This window comes from Mus caroli, unplaced genomic scaffold, assembly GCF_978045245.1.
Source record: "Mus caroli unplaced genomic scaffold, Mus_caroli_1 scaffold_15, whole genome shotgun sequence".
Lineage (NCBI taxonomy): Eukaryota > Metazoa > Chordata > Mammalia > Rodentia > Muridae > Mus > Mus caroli.
This window is the reverse complement of record NW_028227270.1, coordinates 102,893,816-102,913,486: the sequence shown is the minus strand read 5'-3', so window position 1 is coordinate 102,913,486 and position 19,671 is coordinate 102,893,816. Positions and strand designations below refer to the sequence as shown.

Below are 19,671 nucleotides of genomic sequence, written 5' to 3'. Positions count from 1 at the left end.
TTGTAGTTGTTGGTAGTTAATATGGAGACTCATGACAGGTCAAAGTGTTGTTAGCCAATGACCATGGGGTGCTCAGTTCAGAATCTGTATCACCTCCTCTAAGGTTCAGGGAACATGGTGGAAGATGGGGTGGAAACAATGCAAGAGCCAGAGTTTTGGGAGAGATATTGTGAAACCGTGTCTTCCGGATATGAAAGTGGTGAATTCACGGCAGCTGTGGCTATCATGCTTGGGGAAAGGGCTTGTGGTGCCCTGTACCTCACTGAGGGTTTCTGGTTCAAAAGAGAAGAAGACAACAAAGTCGGAGGGGATTGCTGGAAAGAAGGATTTTTATGAAAAAGGCATGAGAAACTATGAGAGAAAATGTTCCAAACTCAGTACTGCATATATAAAATGTCAAACAATAAAAGGGACAAGTTAGGTCACTTGCCAGGAAATCTACAGCAAAGCAAACATAAATGTGGTTTAAACCTTGATTCTGCTAGTGTGTATCACGGTCACATTCTATTTTGGAAAACAGATATGAATACCAATTATAATACCAAGCGATGTGTTCATACTGTCTCTTCTGAGATCATGGCTTTCATTCTTTCTCCACTCCTCCAAAAGTCTGCACTTCTGTCCTTTAAAGTCTCACTCCAATCTCACATTTCAGCTGAACTATTACACATGACTTCATGTGCACATACTGAAATGTTCTCTCATTAAGCTCAGTTAGCCTCCAGGTTTTTTTGTTTGTTTGGTTTTGTTTTTTTGTTTTTTTTTTTTGTTTTGTTTTTTTACCAGCCTGCTCCTGCCTGCTAAATTTTGAGATTTTGGCACTGTGCCTGGACCATGCTTGACCTACCCATGATTCCCTTTGGCTTCTGAGATGGTCTCCCCATCACAGCCACTCTACCACCTGTCCCCAGCTCTTTTAGTTGATCATAATCCTACACGAGTGCTATTAGATTTATAATGGAGTTCTTTCCCAATAAATCAATTGTAAACTGAAATCACCTTGTCAAAAATGCATCTAATACAACTAACCTACCTTGTCTATGTTAATTACTCTCAGGACACCAATGAGCCTATATTTGGTTCAATTCTGAATATCTCAGGTAGTGGGCTGAAACAATGTTGCTTCTGCTGTGACCACATGGCTCAATCTGATCAGCATGTCAAAGATTTCATTGCATTTTGCTAGCCTGGGGCAAAGATACAAATTCAGAACTTTTAAGGAGTAGTTCTATTGAATATACATATTAATGTCACATTGAAAAATTAAAATGAAGGCAAGTTGGATTCATCTCTATGTCTTAGAGCTCACCTAATCTTTCTATGTTCCTCTTCTACCCCACACAGCACACAGTAAATATAAAGCCTGGTTCTGGGAGCATTGAAGTTTTCAGTTTCCACCAGACCAGATGTGTGTTATTTAGGTAAAACAATAGTGTGGACCATCTCAGAATGTGCACTAGAGAGTCCCATGGAGGCAGGAGTGAACAGATCTAAATGATGAGATCTCAGAGCTAGTGTATCAATGGCCCCAGGGATTCTGTGTCTGAGAGGTCATGATTGACAGTGTCAAAATACCCTCCATCTCCCATGAAAGTATCTTTCAGAAGTAATGATTCTTAAGCCTACTGAGCATGCAGGCAGCCAATGGACACTCACTTTTCTCTTTCCTAAAACAGCTGGGTAGGAGTGTGAAAGAAGAAGAACTGGAATTTAGGTGGAAAAAAGGGAAGAGAAGTTGGCAGAACCTTTTCCTACGGCAGGAGGAAATGGAAGGAGTGGGAACCAAGGGGAACTAAAATTCCTCTCTACATCAAGGTCGAATACTGACGACTGCCTGCATGTGTACATCCCACCTACTAACATGAAAGAGTGTTTGTAGTGGGAGTGACATAAAAGGTTCTGGAACACCCTTGAACTGTCATGGAAGCAGGGGAAGAGACAGCCCAATTGAATCAATTTAAAATGATGTCAGTATCTGGACACATAAGCTTGGAGGATCTAACCTTTGGTTTGTTCTTCCTCAGGGAGCATGCTTTTCCCTTTGCAGCAGATCCTGAGAGCTGCTCACTAAAGGTTGCTGTCTTCTTCTTCCCGTTTTGCCCCTGTCTGAGCCCAAATCCTTTTCTGGAGAGAGGAATACGTTTTCCCTTCTTTGTAAACATTCATTCAGCATGCAACACATATTTACTGACCATATATCTCAGAGTTTATCAAGCCTCAGGGGGCAGAACAATCACCTAGGGTGCTTATAAAAAGGCTGGTTAAAGGGCTCTACTCCCACTGGCTTTATTACCCAGCTCTCCAGTGGAGTGATAAAAAGCTTCCCTTAAGCAATATTTTGGTGCAGGGGTCTTCAATCCATGCTTGGAGTACTATCTTAGCGTTCTAGGCACTGGGATTAGTGCCTAGGCTGCCACAAAAATCCATGCATGTTTTTTACCCTTAAAGACACAACAGTTTATGCAGACAGTCAGGAAATCATTGACAAATGTGAGCATGAATTTCTTTATTTAGTGGTATTACAAACATAGTGTTGTCATAGAGCTAGTGTTAGGAGGCAAGAGTGGGGTGGGGGAAGGTAGGGACACATACATACCTACACACATACGGACACACACAGGGAGAGGGAGTGATAGCAAGTGTGTGTGTGTGTGTGTGTGTGTGTGTGTGTGTGAGAGAGAGAGAGAGAGAGAGAGAGAGAGAGAGAGAGAGAGAGAGAGAGAGAGCAAGAGAGGGGGACAGTGGGATGTAAGGGAAAGGGAGAAGAATAGTATGTCTAGAAGAAAAGGTGTTTTTGAGAATGATGATCATCAAGAATCCCACCCACCCCTAAGAATGAGGGTATGTTTGCTCACATTTTGTGAACTGTATAAGAACCAATGTTGATATAGTCCTTGAAACACATCAAACCCAACCTGACTCTTGTTAAGTAAGGAAAATGAGAAACAGAGCCCTTAAATGCCTTGCTCAGAGAGGAAGGTAGGACTATTTACCTCTATAGTTAGATATACCTCAAGCCAATAAACACTTATCCCAAGAGGAAACTTCTACTGGCTTAGAATTCTAGAGACTATTCTGCATCAAATGCTAAAATCATTATAAATACAATATATGTTTAAATAAGTGAAATAATTTAAAAGTCCTGTGAAATTTTCTTTCTGAAGAGCTATTTTATTGAAAACATATAAGCAAGCAATCCCTATGGTAATTTATTATGTTGTTGTAGCTTTTGACTATAAATTATTAATACTGAAAAATGTCATTGGCACAGAAATTCAGTTATGTATATATCTTCATTTGTTTAGACAGCATGCATTTACCACATGTCTGTTATGTTCTTGGACCCTAATAACTTCAGTGTCCTGCTTCCTCATTTGAGTGGTAGTGGGAGTCTCAAGTGCATGTATAAGACCACAATTATATTTTGTTAGCATTTTCAGTTAAAAAAGAAAAGATATCAAGTGATAAGTCCCCACTAGTGTTCATAAAATCACCAGCATCTTGATCACCTCAAACCTATAAGCACAGTGACATGAGTGTTACAAGATAGGTATTTAAAACAGAAAGATTAAAAAGAAAGCCAGGGACAGACCTCATTTCGGGCTCCAGACATCTGGGCAACTTCCCCTGCAGAGGAGAGGTGTCTGCCCAGGAGGGCTCTGCCTGAGCAAGTGGGGGAGCCATCTTGGGTTCCGGAACCCTCAGAGACTAGTCTGCGCAGGTGCGGACTATAGAAGCTACACAGCTTCTGGGACAGGTCCTGTTTCGGGCCTTCATCTGGGACAGGAGGCATATCCGAAAGCCAGATATCTGTGCACCTTCCCTGCAAGAGGAGAGCTTGCCTGCAGAGAGTACTCTGACCACTGAGACTCAGGAGAGAGCTAGATTTCCAGGTCTGTTGACAGAGGTTAACAGAATCACAGGAGGAACAAGCTCCAATCAGAGACAACTACAACAACTAACTCCAGAGATTACCAGATGGCGAAAGGCAAACGTAAGAACCTGACTAACAGATACCAACACTACTCACCATTATCAGAACCCAGCACTCCCACTTCGCCCAGTCCAGGGCACCCCAACACACCTGAAAAGCTGGACCCGGATTTAAAATCATATCTCATGATGCTGGTAGAGGACATCAAGAAGGGCTTTCATAACTCACTTAAAGAAATATAGGAGAACACTGCTAAAGAGTTATAACTCCTTAAAGAAATACAAGAAAACACAACCAAACAGGTGATGGAATTGAACAAAACCATCCAAGACCTAAAAAGGAAAGTAGAAACAATTAAAAAAAAAAAGCCCAAAGTGAGACAACACTGGAGATAGAAACCCTAGGAAAGAAATCTGGAACCATAGATGTGAGCATCAGCAACAGAATACAAGAGATGGAAGAGAGAATCTCAAGTGCAGAAGATTCCATAGAGAACATGGGCACAACAATCAAAGAAAATGCAAAATGCAAAAAGATCCTAAGTCAAAACATCCAGGAAATCCAGGACACAGTGAGAAGTCCAAACCTACAGATAATAGGAGTAGATAAGAATGAAGATTTTCAACTTAAAGGGCCAGCAAATATCTTCAACAAAATTATAGAAGAAAACTTCCCAAACCTAAAGAAAGACATGCCCATGAACATACAAGAAGCCTACAGAACTCCAAATAGACTGGACCAGAAAAGAAATTCCTCCCGACACATAATAATCAGAACAACAAATGCACTAAATAAAGATAGAATATTAAGAGCAGGAAGGGAAAAAGGTCAAGTAACATATAAAGGCAGGCCTATTATAATTACACCAGACTTCTCACCAGAGACTATGAAAGCCAGAAGATCCTTGACAGATGTTATGCAGACCCTAAGAGAAAACAAATGCCAGCCCAGGCTACTATACCCAGCCAAACTCTCAATTACCATAAATGGAGAAACCAAAGCATTCCATGATAAAACCAAATTCACACAATATCTTTCCATGAACCCAGCCCTTCAAAGGATAATAAAGGGAAAACACCAACACAAGGACAGAAACTACACCCTAGAAAAAGTAAGAAAGCAATCCTTCAACAAACCTAAAAAAAGACAGCCACAAGAACAGAATCCCAACTTTAACAACAAAAATAACAGGAAACAACAATTACTTTTCTTTAATTTCTCTTAACATCAATGGACTCAATTCCCCAATAAAACAACATAGACTAATAGACTGGCTACACAAACAGGACCCAACATTTTGTTGCTTATAGGAAACCCACCTCAGGGAAAAGGACAGACACTACCTCAGAGTGAAAGGCTGGAAAACAATATTCCAAGCAAATGGTCCAAAGAAACAAGCTGGAGTAGCCATTCTAATATCGAATAAAATTGACTTCCAACCCAAAGTTATCAAAAAAGACAAGGAGAGGCACTTCATACTCATCAAAGGTAAAATCTTCCAAGAGGAACTCTCAATTCTGAATATCTATGCTCCAAATACAGGGCAGTCACATTCATTAAAGAAACTTTAGTAAAGCTCACAGCACACATGGCACCTCACACAATAATAGTGGGAGAGAGACTTCAACACCTCACTCTCACCAATGGACAGATCTTGGAAACAGAAACTAAACAGAGACACATGGACACTAACAGAACTTATGAAACAAATGGATTTAATTGATATCTACAGAACATTTTATCCTAAAACAAAAGTATATACCTTCTTCTCAGAGCCACATGGTACTTCTTACAAAATTGACGATATAATTGGCCACAAAACAGGCCTCAACAGATACAAAAATATTGAAATTATCCCATGCTTGCTATCTGATCACCACGGACTAAGGCTGATCTTCAATAACAACATAAATAATAGAAAGCCAACATTCAGGTGGAAACTGAACAACACTCTACTCAATGATTCCTTGGCCAAGGATGAAATAAAGAAAGAAATTAAAGTCTTTTTAGAGTTTAATGAAAATGAAGCCACAACATTCCCAAACTTATGGGACACAATGAAGGCAGTCCTAAGAGGAAAACTCGTAGCCCTAAGTGCCTCCAAAAAGAAACTAGAGAGAGAATACACTAGCAGCCTGACAGCACACCTAAAAGCTCTAGAACTAAAGGAAGCAAATTCACCCAAGAGGAGTAGATGGCAGGAAATAATCAAACTCACGGCTGAAATCAACCAAGTGAAAACAAAAAGAACTATTCAAAGAATAAACCAAACCAGGAGCTGGTTCTTTGAGAAAATCAACAAGATAGATAAACCCTTAGCCAGACTAACTAGAGGTTATAGGGACAGTATCCTAATAGACAAAATAAAAAATGAAAACGGAGACATAACAACAGAACCTGAGGAAATCCGAACCATCATCAGATCCTACTACAAAGGGCTATACTCAACAAACTAGAAAACCTGGATGAAATAGACAACTTCCTAGATAAATACCAGGTACCAAACTTAAATCAGGATCAGATTAACGATCTAAACAGTCCCATTTCCCCTAAAGAAATAGAAGTAGTCATCAATAGTCTCCCAACCAAAAAAAGCCAAGGACCAGATGGGTTTAGTGCAGAGTTCTATCAGACCTTCAAAGAAAGCCTAATTCCAACTCTTCTCAAACTATTCCACAAAATAGAAACAGAAGGTACTCTACCCAATTCATTCTATGAAGCTATAATTACTCTGATACCTAAACCACACAAAGATCCAACAAAGAAAGAGAACTTCAGACAAATTTCCCTTATGAATAGTGATGCAAAAATACTCAATAAAATTCTTGCAAACCGATTCCAAGAACACATCAAAATGGTCATCCATCATAACCAAGTAGGCTTCATCCCAGGGATGCAGGGATGGATTAATATACGGAAATCCATCAATGTAATCCACTGTATAAACAAACTCAAAGACAAAAAACATGTGATCATCTCGTTAGATGCTGAGAAAGCATTTGACAAAATCTAACACCCATTCATGATAAAAGTTTTGGAAAGATCAGGAAATCAAGGCTCATACCTAAATATAATAAAAGCAATCTACAGCAAACCAGGAGCTAACATGAAACTAAATGGAGAGAAACTCGAAGCAATCCCGCTAAAATCAGGGACTAGACAAGGCTGCCCAAATTGGAAAGGAAGAAGTCAAAATATCACTTTTTGCAGATGATATGGTAGTAGATATAAGTGACCCCAAAAATTCCACCAAAGAACTCCTAAACCTGATAAACAGCTTCAGTGCAGTAGCTGGATATAAAATTAACTCAAATAAATCAATGGCCTTTCTCTACACAAATGATAAATGGACTGAGAAAGAAATTAGGGAAACAAAACCCTTCACAATAGTCACAAATAATATAAAATACCTTGGTGTGACTCTAACTAAGGAAGTGAAAGATCTGTATGATAAGAACTTCAAGTCTCTAAAGAAAGAAATTTTAGAAGATCTCAGATGATGGAAAGATCTCCCATGCTCATGGATTGGCCATATTAATATAGTAAAAATGGCTATCCAACTGAAAGCAATCTACAGATTCAACGCAATCCCCATCAAAATTCCAACTCAATTCTTCACTGAGATAGAAAGGGCAATTTGCAAATTCATTGGAAAAACAAAAAACCTAGGATAGCAAAAACTATTCTCAAAAATAACAGAACCTCTGGTGGAATCACCATGCCTGACATTAAGCTGTACTACAGAGCAATTGTGATGAAAACTGCATGGTACTGGTATGTAGATCAATGGAATAGAATTGAAGACCCAGAATGAATCCACATACCTATGATCACTTGATCTTTGACCAGGGAGCTAAAACCATCCAGTGGAAAAAAGACAGCATTTTCAACAAATGGTGCTGGCATAACTGGCGGTTATCATGTAGAAGAATGCAAATTGATCCATTCTTATCTCCTTGTACAAAGCTCAAGTCTAAGTGGATCAAAGACCTCCATATAAGATCAGAGACACTGAAATTAATAAAGAAGAAAGTGGAGAAAAGCCTTGAAGATATGGGCACAGGGGAAAAATTCCTAAACAGAACAGCAATGGCTTGTGCTGTAAGATCAAGAATTGACAAATGGGACTTCATAAAATTGCAAAGCTTCTGTAAGGCAAAAGACACTGTCAATAAGACAAAAAGGCCACCAACAGATGGGGAAAATATTTTTACCAATCCTAACTCTGATAGGGGACTAATATCCAATATATACAAAGAGCTCAAGAAGCTGGACTCCAGAAATTCAAATAATCCCATTAAAAAATGGGGTTCAGAGCTAAACAAAGAATTCTCAACTGAGGAATACCAAATGGCTGAGAAGCACTTGAAAAAATGTTCAACATCCCTAATCATCAGGGAAATGCAAATCAAAACAACCATGAGATTCCACCTCACACCAGTCAGAATGGCTAAGATCAAAAATTCAGGTGACAGCAGATGCTGGCAAGGATGTGGAGAAAGAGGAATACTCCTCCACTGCTGGTGGGATTGCAAGCTTGTATAACCACTCTGGAAGTCAGTCTGGAGGTTCCTCAGAAAATTGGACATAATACTACCAGAAGATTCAGAAATACCTCTCCTGGGTATATACCCAGAAGTTCCAAGTGGTAAGAACACATGCTCCACTATGTTCATAGCAGCCTTATTTATAATAGTCAGAAGCTGGAAAGAACCCAGATGTCCCTCAACAGAGGAATGGATACAGAAAATGTGGTACATTTATACAATGGAGTACTACTCAGCTATTAAAAACAATGAATTTATGAACTTCTTGGACAAATGGATGTATCTGGAGGACACCATCCTTAGTGAGGTAACGCAATCACAAAGGAAGTCATTAGATATGCACTCACTAATAAGTGGATATTAGTCCAGAAACAGAATATTCAATCTACAATTTGCAAAACAGAAGAAAATCAAGAAGAGGGAAGTCCAAAGGGTGGATACTTCATTCCTCCTTAGAATTGGGAACAAAATACCCATGAAAGGAGTTACACAGACAAAGTTTGGAGCTAAGACAAAAGGATGGACTATCCAGAGACTACCCTATCCGGGGATCCATCCCATAATCAGTCACCAAACCCAGACACTATTGCATATGCCAGAAAGAATTTGCTGAAGGGAACCTGTTATAGCTGTCTCATATGAGGCTATGCCAGTGCCTGGCAAATACAGAAGTGGATGCTCACAGTCATCTATAAGATGAAACACTGGGCCCCCAATGGAGGAGCTAGAGAAAGCACCCAAGGAGCTGAAGGGGTCTGCAACCCTATAGGTGGAACAACAATATGAACTAAACAGTACCTCCAGAGCTTGTGTCTCTAGCTGCATATGTAGCAGAAGATAGCCTAGTCGGCCATCACTGGGAAGAGAGGCCTCTTGGTATTGCAAACTTTATATGCCCCAGTACAGGGGAATTCCAGGGTCAAGAAGTGGGAGTGGGTGGGTAGGGGAGCAGGGTGGGGGCAAGGAATAGGGAACTTTCGGGATAGCATTTGAAATGTATATAAAGAAAATATCTAATAAAAATATAAAAGTTACAAAAAAGAAAAAGAAAAGAAAAGAAAAGAAAAGAAAAGAAAAGAAAAGAAAAGAAAAGAAAAGAAAAGAAAAGAAAAGAAAGCTAGATAAACATGGACCCTGCTAGTGGAGTCAAGCATGCTACTTTTTAACTTTTTGCCTTGACAATTCTAACTGCTGCTGTTTCTGGTTTTTACATTTCCTGCAGACTGTTGCAGAGAGCTTTAATTCTTCTTGACTCTTGAATTGATCTGAACCAACTTCCTTCACTTTGGCTGGAAAGAACTTTCACAAGAATAGCAAAAGGTTAAAAGTAGCCTAAGTTGTTTTGTCAGATTGCTAATGTTTTGCCTATATCATTGGAAAGATTAATGGCTGCATGTGGGTGTTGTAGAGCTAATGAGAACAAGAATACATGAAGCCCGGGGTCATTTAACCTTTAGTGAGGCGGCAGAGAAGGTTTCGCTTCTTTCCCTTTGGGTCTTTTAACCTGTCAGTACTCGTGCTGCTGGGGTGTCTAGACTATCCTGGCAGGGCATCTAATGGGATAGGTGGATGGGTTGAAGAAGAAAGAAGAAAGGGGATGGACTAAGGGAAATGAAGTAAATAGCTCTTTGGATCACCCAGCTGCAGAGTCACGAGTGTGGCCTTGAGCACAGGAAGCTTCCTGCCCAGATCATGGAGACAGGAAGTGTCCATAAACAACTAGGCAGTATTTTGTCTAAAGCTTTAGAGTCATCAGCCCATAAACATGAATGAACACAGTCAAAACCCTAGTTGACCTTTCATGGAGTACTTACTGTGTGCCGTATGTAACCTCTTCCCATCCCACACTACAGGACCAATGAGAAGTGACAAACTAGGCAAAGTGATGTTCCCTTGGAAGAATTTACAGTATGAATGCTAAGGAAGTAATTGTATGAAGATCGCCGACAATTTATACAATTAGAGTAACAGACTTCCCTCAGAATCCCAAAGCTATGCATATCTCAGCCATTCAGTGAAAGACAGGCATCCAGCTCTTCTTTCTAAATCTGGGAAGTAGGAACCTATCATGGATATACTTAGAAACAGTGTAGGGTTGAATTCAACAGCACAAAGGTTTGGGGTCTTGCTGTATTTTAATTGTGACCACTGGAAGCTTTACCTAGTTCTACTTTTTAAACATGTGGGGTTATGTAATTGGGGTTTGCAAAAAAAATTGATAATAGTAAACATTTTCTGAATGTACAACAAACACATAATGAGCCCAAGTTTGTGGCCATGCTCACCCATGCTGTATCATGTGACTTCTGAACACAATAGTATACACTGGACTGTGAATGACACCATGGCACAATCCACCAATGGACGCCACTCCAAACACACTAGCTCAGAATGCAGACTGCTGTCTGAGATGAATTGTAGTGTTTCTATTTTACATACAATGTTTCCGGCTCTTCTGGAAACATGAAGTTTTATTTTGGAAAACTAGGACTTTTAATATTTCCCTCAGCACTTAAATATCAAATTAGTATTTCTCTGGAGTATATTGTGTTAGGTGTTAGAATATTCAATTTTAAAAATTATTTGAATTGCTGAAGTTTGTGAATCTTCGTTAGGTGAATTTTTCTTGGGATTAGGATAGAATTTTAATAGTTTATAAATTATCCATATACATACTTCTGCCAGTTTTAAAAAAAATTCACATTTTGCAAAATGTATTCTCAGTACTTGTAATTATAAAAAATAAAAATACAGGTCAAATATAAAGGCCTTTGAATACAGTCACTATCTTATAGTGTCAAATAGCTAAAATTTAATTATTAATCCAAAAATAAGCACATTTATATTATTAGTGTAGAAATTTGCTTTCATCTTTAATGAAAGATAAAATTATAATCCAAGGAACTGTTTCAACATAAATTTCTTTAGCATTTATTATCAGTATGCTTAATTCATATATCTGCTTTTATGCTTAGAATTCTGGGGTTGCAGCAAACATGTTTCTGTGTGTGAAAAGGGGTCATAAGTGAGTGGAAAATGTTTGAGAAGCCTTGACCCAGGCTTTCTTTAGGAAGGACATCACTGCCTGGTACTATGGCCAAAAGGTGTTTTTTAAATTTTTAATTAATTAACTATTTAATTATATCCCAAATTCTGTCCCACCCCTGTTGTGTGTAAATTTAAAAAAACACCACGCTGGCTCCTTTGCCAGGGACTACAGCCCAAGCACCCAGCTTAGCTCAGAGATCAGCTGCCAACAGCCTCATTTCTGATTTGCCTGTTCCTCCAGGCTCAACTCTACTACTGCTCAGGGAAAGCCTTGAGCTGCTGTCCGAGCTCCAAGGGCTCCTCTCTCCCAACTAACCTTGCCAACTGCCCCATCTTCTCTTTTTCTCCTGCCTACCTTATCTCCACAAAGAAAAAACACTACACTGCTTTATTATTTTAAAACCAGCCAGATAACACAATTGTTGGTCAAAGAATCTCCTGCCCTAATCTTATCAGCTAACAGTTAGCTCCCCACAACCTCCTCCGAATCTGAAACCCCGGGTGCCCTAGTTGCCCTGAGGCCTTACATGGTTGTTCCGTGCTGCTCCTTCCAAAGCCTGGCCTAAAAACCCCTCTCTTTATTTTTTGAATCTTGCCTTCCTCCTGGAACCTGGAAGTCCCACCTTTTATCTTGTGTCCAGTAATTGGCTTCTGCCTTTTTTATAGGCCAAATCAAGATTCAATTAGGGAAACAAGACGTCTCCTACATATCCCAGTGCAGGATTAGCCTCTTCCAAGAGGTGTTTTTTAGACCTGGATCCTTTAGAGAATCAGGATGCTACTTGCCATCCCTTTATAAGAAGACGAGAAAGGGAGTTAGTTCTTTTCCTTTTTTGTAGACTCAGTTCTCTCTAATATCTTTGCTAAAAGTTAGGTCATAAGTCCCGAAAATCACAAACATTGATTAACTTAGGTTCCACATTTTAAAGGCAAATAAGTACTTTTGAAAGATAATGACTATGTGTATTACGTTTTGACTGTTAAATTGAATGTTAATGGAAATGTAGTATCTTCTCAACTAGACTCGACTACCTAAAGCATGGAGGATCGTAAGTTCAAAGACTGCCTGAGTACAGAGTGAATTCAAGGCCATCCTGGGAAACTTAGGAAGAGTCTGTCTGTTCTATGTTTTAGAGGACTTCTGTTTAAACCCTGGATTTTTTTTTTTTTTCTTTTGTAGACCTGGCTGGCCTCTTGAACTCAGAGATCTGCCTGCCTCTGCCTCCCAAGTGCCCTGATTAAAGGCATGTGCCACCACTGCCCAGCTGGCAAACTCCAGGATCTAAAACAAACAAACAAACAAACAAACAAAACCCCCCAAAAAACAAAAAACCAAAACCCCACACAAAGACAAAGCAAACAAACAAACAAACAACCCTACCCTTTTGATAGTTGTCTTTTGCATAACTTCTCAGGAAAACTGTGACCTCTCACCAAAATGTCCAGAAAATAAACAACATTAGAAACTTTGCTCCTTTTTACTTTCCTCTGGAGAAATACAGTCTTGTTTCAACCAAAGACTGTGTATAAAGATGAGTTCTGGCAAACATACTAACTTATGTGATTTTCAAAAGGCATAAGAGATGATGTGCTTAGTCAGTTGTAGATAGTGGATGAATCCTGTAGGAATTACTGCGAATCTTTTCAAACCTAGTCAACCAATGAGCAGGCTCCTGTACACTAGAGGTGCTGCCACTCAGAAACTGAAGGAAGAAGCTAGGGGCCTGCCTGCAAGAGCAGGGACATGACTACAGTCCTCATGTTGCAGGTGTGTATAGCATCTTGCAATACTTCGCTTGGAGATCAACTGGGGAAGACTCTCATACACAATGGGAATTTCCTTCAAATGGTTCCTGTATCCTCTTCAGTCTCTACATCCAGTGCCCTCTGTTCACAGGATGCTGATAATCATTTACTCTGAATCTGAGATGGTTTTCTTGGAAAACTAGAAATCAAGTCTCTATTAATGTCCCAGTTCTGTTTCTGCCACACTACTGGAAAAGCCCTTTATGTCATTTTTCACAAAAGTTAGGATCAATTCACATATATGTGGAGGCTTCATCAGCTTATCCTAATAAGATCTGGTATTCAGACTCATGATAAAACAGCCCTTCATTTGGGCTGCATTCTTAGTCAACATTGTCAAGGAGCTGACTGGAAGGGACATTGCTAGACTCTAACTTTTCTATCCAGTCAGTAAATGTTCCAGTGTTTCCTGTGTTCCAGCCAGACAACACAAAGAGCAACTTGTATCCCTAAGAAACTTAGGCATTAAAATCTAAATGATGGGGACAGATGAGAAACAACACACATAAAGAAGACAGAATAGTTTAAATGGTGAAAATTGTCAAGGTAGAAAGTCAGAGGGGAGAAAGGGAGAGGGGGAGAGGGAGAGACAGAGAGAGAGACAGAAAGTTAAGATATTGTGGAATTATAGGTAGAGGATTGACTTGTCAACCAGACGATAGGGCAGAGCATTCTGATGTGGGGAAGATGGCCAGAGGCTAAGGCATCATGCTTGGCCAGCAATATGGTGGAGACACAGGCATCAGATGCCTGGCATCCAGGCTGAAGAATCTGGGATGAAAGGAAGGCAGTAGTGTGGAATGGGGAGGGGAGGGTTCTCCTGAGTAAGGTGCATTCTTTGCCTATCATTGGGCTGATTTTCCCTACTAGCAATAGGTTCTCTGGACTTTTATGTAGCAGTGTCTTCAGTGCCTGTGTGACATCTCACCTCTGCTTTTCAGAACTCTGTGGACTTTGCTCCACTTGTTCTGGAATTGGTTCTGTGGAGAAGCTGAAGACAAACTCATTACATGTCCATTCTAGATGGCTTGATTCTGGTGCCTACCTGCATGGACAGACAACATTTAAGTTCAGGGACCTGCCTCTTGAGTGTTCATTATTTTTCCCCGGGAATATGTCTTAAAACTGATTCAGCCTTTTTTTTTCATTGCTAGATATTTTTCTATGTCTTCTTCTGTTCTCTTCTGAAAATCTGCTATGTTTATGCAGGACTAGAAATCTCTGTGTTCCAAGCTGTTTTCTAGCTGCTGGGATCTATGGGGTTTGCTCTGGTTTCTTTGCATTAGATACGTGGCTAAGTTAATTCTGTTTCTGGCAGTGTATATTCTGTCACTGACATTTCTAATTTATTATTTATTTTTTCCTATTAACCTTTTTAAATACCGCCATTATTACCTATAGTATAATTTTGTAGGTCCTGGCTTTCTTTCTTTCTTTCTTTCTTTCTTTCTTTCTTTCTTTCTTTCTTTCTTTCTTTCTTTCTTTCTTTCTTTGAGCTCCCACATCTTTGAGGTAGTTTTCACTGATTTTGTGTGCTCTTTCATTCTCTTTAGAGAGTTAATCTCTCTTTTAGATTTTTCTTTCTTTCGGAATAGAACCTTAACTGTACTTTTCATTCTTTGTTCCTTCATGTGATAACAGTCTTCTATAGCCTTACTTATACTTGCATGTGACTGTATCTGTAAGTATAGTAATTTGTGTCTCTGCCCCATTCCTTAGCTACACACCTGTAGCCAGATCATTGTATTATGTCTAATGCTGGAATAATACTTATCCATCCACTAGTCATCAAAAGAGTTCAACAGCTAATTTATTGGACATCTAGTAAGTACCAAGTTAAAACCATTGTCTCTGTAGAGTTCCCACTGTGATGGAGGGAGACAGGAAGTAAATGATGCGTATATGCAGAGTCACTGAAAGGATTGGAAAGGCAGGGTGCTGATGAGAGATTCTGAGGGAAAGGGCTTTCTTCCTCAGTGACTGCAGACTCATGTTTGGATTTGTGTGGTTCTGTGAGATCACAACTGTCTTGCTTTCCTTCTGAGTGGGAGGGCAGGACTCAGTTCTGTGCACATGGCATTTAGCATTGCCCTTCACTGGCATCACAAAGAACAAACTAATAAATAATTTCCTCATTTTGATAGCAGTCCAATTTAAGATGACTGATCCTCATTTTGGTATGTAAGGAAATGAAATATGAGTTTTATGATTAAGTTTGGGCTTATGGATGACCACTTCCTTTGTTAGAGTCTGTGCATAAACCTGCTTGTCTATATGACACAGTAGGCACTTACCTAAGTGTTTGCAATGTTTTAAAACTTACTTTGACTACTTTTCAACCCTGGAATGTGCAGGGTTTTTTTTTTTTTTCTTCTTCTTCTTCTTCTTAATATTTTGATTCAATGCACAGATCTCAAAGGCTTCCCATCCCTTACAATTTTTTTCTTTTCCTTTTTCTGCTCACTGTAGAAAACTGTGAAGTATTGCATGGTGGGGCTGCAGACTCTGGATTGCCCTAGATTCTGGCAATTCAGAATGAAGGTCCAACAGTAACCTTAACTTTGCCTTCTGGAAGGGTTACAGCAGCCTTTTGTTATGTGATCATATCACCCAGAAAAGCTAAATTCTGCACCGCCAAGCTGTCACTCCACCTACAAAACCCTCTTTGAAATCAATGGGGCTCTGAGCACCAAGGAGCCAGGCACAATGTAGGAGAATTGGGCTCCGTGCACTCACAACTACAAACCGACACACAACATTAACAGCATTTATTAACTGCTAGGAAAGGCTTAAAAGGCCACAGCTTAGCTACCTAACGGTGGCTTCTGAAGGACCTATACAGAAGAAAGGAGTGTAGGCTCTCCCATTTATGTAAGTTACATCCTGTGTCATGTCACTAACTCATACAGTTGTTGGATAAAAGTTTACATTGTTCAGGAAAGGTAACATTGTGAAAATGACAAACATAGGCTTTCTCCATGTTTTATGCAATTAAAATGTTAACCTTGACATTATACTAACTCTTCAATTTTCTTTATATGTCCTTCAGTTTGCAAACCTGAGGAGCTTTTTTTTTTCTTCCTGGCATGTGTGAAATATCTACAGTGAGGCATCCTCTTTCCTGTCTGTGACAGCTTTATGAGTAGTCACTGGGACTTGGCTATCCCAGACAGTGGCATTCGGTTCTGCTTGAGATTTCCTTCAGTATCCATATTCCTCACTTTTTCCATTAACTTTTCTCCCAAGATAGATCATGCTCCATGCTACTGGGTGATTTGTTTGATGGAAAGGAGAATGATAGAGAAGGCTGGCCCTTCTAACACCCAACTGGAAAGTAGAATCTCTTGTGGCACCTCTTCATTCATAGAAGGTTCCTGATTCCTCCTTGGAGAAGCTTGTCTATACCACCTGGGACTCCTGATTTTCCCCAAATGCACCTGTCTTTGTATTTCTCTCTGTACTCTGTGTCCTGCCACTTCTCCTTTGCTCTTACTTTTAAGCAGGCCATCCTTATTTTTGTCTACATAAGAGAAACACCATAACAGAAGGTGGTTGACATAGAAAGTGCCTTTAAGGACTAGTTGTGTTACACTAACATCCTCATGGAAAACTTTCAGCAGGCAGTGAGCTGGTAGGTACAGAGCCCTTCAGTGCCTCTGAGAGATGTGCCCCATTCCCAAATATCTATTTGATGACATGTTAACAGTTGTTTGTGTTTATTCTGCTTCCTATTCCTGTTCCTACCTCCAAATCTTTTTTGGTAAGGCAACAGTGGACGTGGTTATGGGCATTTATTTGTGAGTACACTGCGGATGTATTTAGTTCCATTTTAGTAGGATACCTTTAAGTTGGTGTTGGATATCTTGGTAAAGGAAAGCATTGTGCAATGTTTCTCCTACACATCTTTGTGATGTGTACAAGCATTCCCAAGGTGGCACGTTCACTGGAGGATGATGGGTAATGGAGGCAGCACTTGAAATGTGCAAGCCCATAAACTATTGTGCATAAAATTATTCTGTCCCTTACAACTCTAAACCCTAGCATGATACTATGGACTAAGAAGCAGATTAATCATCATAGAAGGATCCTTCAAAAATATCTATAAGCACTGATATTATATAATTTTAGTTATCTAAAGAGGCATTGAAAGGTAGTAACCAGAAATACAGGCAATATTGAGGAGTATGGGAAATTATGTTGGTAGATCTTGTGATGTTTCTGGATCTTTCAACTTTTAAACTTCTGTTTTGCTATAATTTTCCTTAGCTCTACAAATACCTAATACCTAATCTTGACAGATTCCTAAGTCATATAAACTTCCATTACTTTAACTCTAAACCTGCCTATACATAAAAGATGTAATTTACTTAATTAAACAATTTAATTGGGGCTGGAGAGATGGCTCAGCGGTTAAGAGCACCGACTGCTCTTCTGAAGGTCATGAGTTCAAATCCCAGCAACCACATGATGGCTCACAACCATCTGTAATGAGATCTGATGTCCTCTTCTGGTATGTCTGAAGACAGCTACAGTGTACTTACATATAATAAATATATAAAAAATAAATTAAAAATAAATGAAAAACAATTTAATTTACTTGACAAAAAATATTTTAAAGGTGATTGACTACTACTTATCTTTTTATGTATGAACTAGTAACAGCAAAGGCTTATACACTTATTTCTTCTTGAGTATACCCACTGTACAGCCAGTGGTCTTGTTGTGTTAGCCTTAACACAAAGGTCATAGAGAGGGCAAGCCCAACTTGGACTCTAACCTTCAGTTATCTCAGGTCTTTAGGAGCTTGTTTTCCACATAATTTTCCAGAACTTGAGTCTATTTTTCCATCCTTCTGTCTTTTTGGGAAATGATCTGGGATTTAGTACCAGCATGGATTCTGCATAATGGTGATCAAACGCACCAATGCATCCTCACCAAACTCTAACCTTCTGGTGAGGTCAGTGGTCCCTTTGCTTGAGACCTTCTTCTGCACCCCTAATGGCACCAATAACAATGACTTTCGTCTATTGCTTATGGATGTGAGTTGCTTTTCTCAGGAATCACTGCCAACATGGTAGCAATACCATGGTGACATAGAGTCTTCCTGTCGATTACCTTAAGTGAATTTAGGAACTGCAGAAATCAGTTCTTCTGAGTCCATTTTACAACTCCAACTGTTATCTGTGGGTCATCAATTGGTCAACCTATTGGACATCTGAACATCCTCAAATATCTCATTAATGAATCATTTTTGGTAACTTGTTTCTACACTTGATCTTAGCCAAAAGGCCGAGAAGCGATGGTAACTTGCTTCTAACAGATCCCTTCAAAATGCCTCAAAACAATAACCAAAACTATATAAGACAATTAACATTGAACAAGGAAATAAAGGAAAAATATTTAGTTCAACTTGAATGGAAATAGCAAATAAACAAGGGCCACATAGCATGGAAACTAGAAGCTATCAACTCCAATTTAATAGAAGTTTCCCAGTTCAAGAATCAACATGGACAATGAAGCTTCATGCATGCTAGTAGCATATATAAACAGCATGCTTTCTGTTATGCATTGAGATGTGAGCTTTTAGCTATTCCTGTTGCTACAGTTCCCTGCTATGGCAGACACTCATCCCTCTTTAATCACAATCCCAAATGAACTCGTTATTTGATAAGTTGCCATGATCATGGTGTTTTGTCACAGCAATAGAAAGGTAACTGATACAGAAGATGGTACCAGGGAGTGTCCTGTTGCTATGACAGAACTAACCATGCTACTGTTTGGAAGGGTATGGTGGGCAATTTTAGGACTTTGGACTAGAAAAGCAATTGAATGTTAGAGTTTAATAGACCCTCTTAGATGAATGTAGGGACACTGCTGATGGCAACTTGTATTAAGAAACTTCAGCTTAAAAGGTTTCAGAGAGCAGCAATATTAGCAACTGAGCTAAGAACCTTCCTTGTGATATTTTGGCAAATAAAGTGGCTGATTTCTGCCTTTGTCCTAAGAACTTGCCTGAGCCTAGACTTAAGCAATGGACTAATTTCTTTGGTGAAAGACAAACTAATATTGACTCTGATGTGCTATTATTAGTAATCACACAACACAGAGAATACTGATATGTCTGCCCTTAGTACACACCTTTACTCCCAAACGATGAAGGTAAGGTTAGTTTGTAGAAGGAAGCACCCATGTTTGAAAGTGAGGTCTAATTGAGTGACAGACAAAATGAGGCATCAGAGAAAGATTTGACAATAGGATAGAGAAACAGGCAGAGAGAGAGAGAGAGAGAGAGAGAGAGAGAGAGAGAGAGAGAGAGAGAGAGAGAAACAGTTTTAC

At 39.4% G+C, this 19,671-nt stretch overlaps 1 protein-coding gene and 1 pseudogene across 2 annotated transcripts in view; both read right to left on the bottom strand.

Moving 5' to 3' along the window:
- The window catches only part of Pou6f2 (POU class 6 homeobox 2), a 507,949-nt gene that overhangs the window by 135,768 nt on the left and 352,510 nt on the right, over nucleotides 1–19,671 (bottom strand). The gene's annotated exons all lie outside the window — the stretch shown is intronic.
- LOC115029174 (U2 spliceosomal RNA) lies at nucleotides 18,529–18,636 on the bottom strand (annotated as a pseudogene).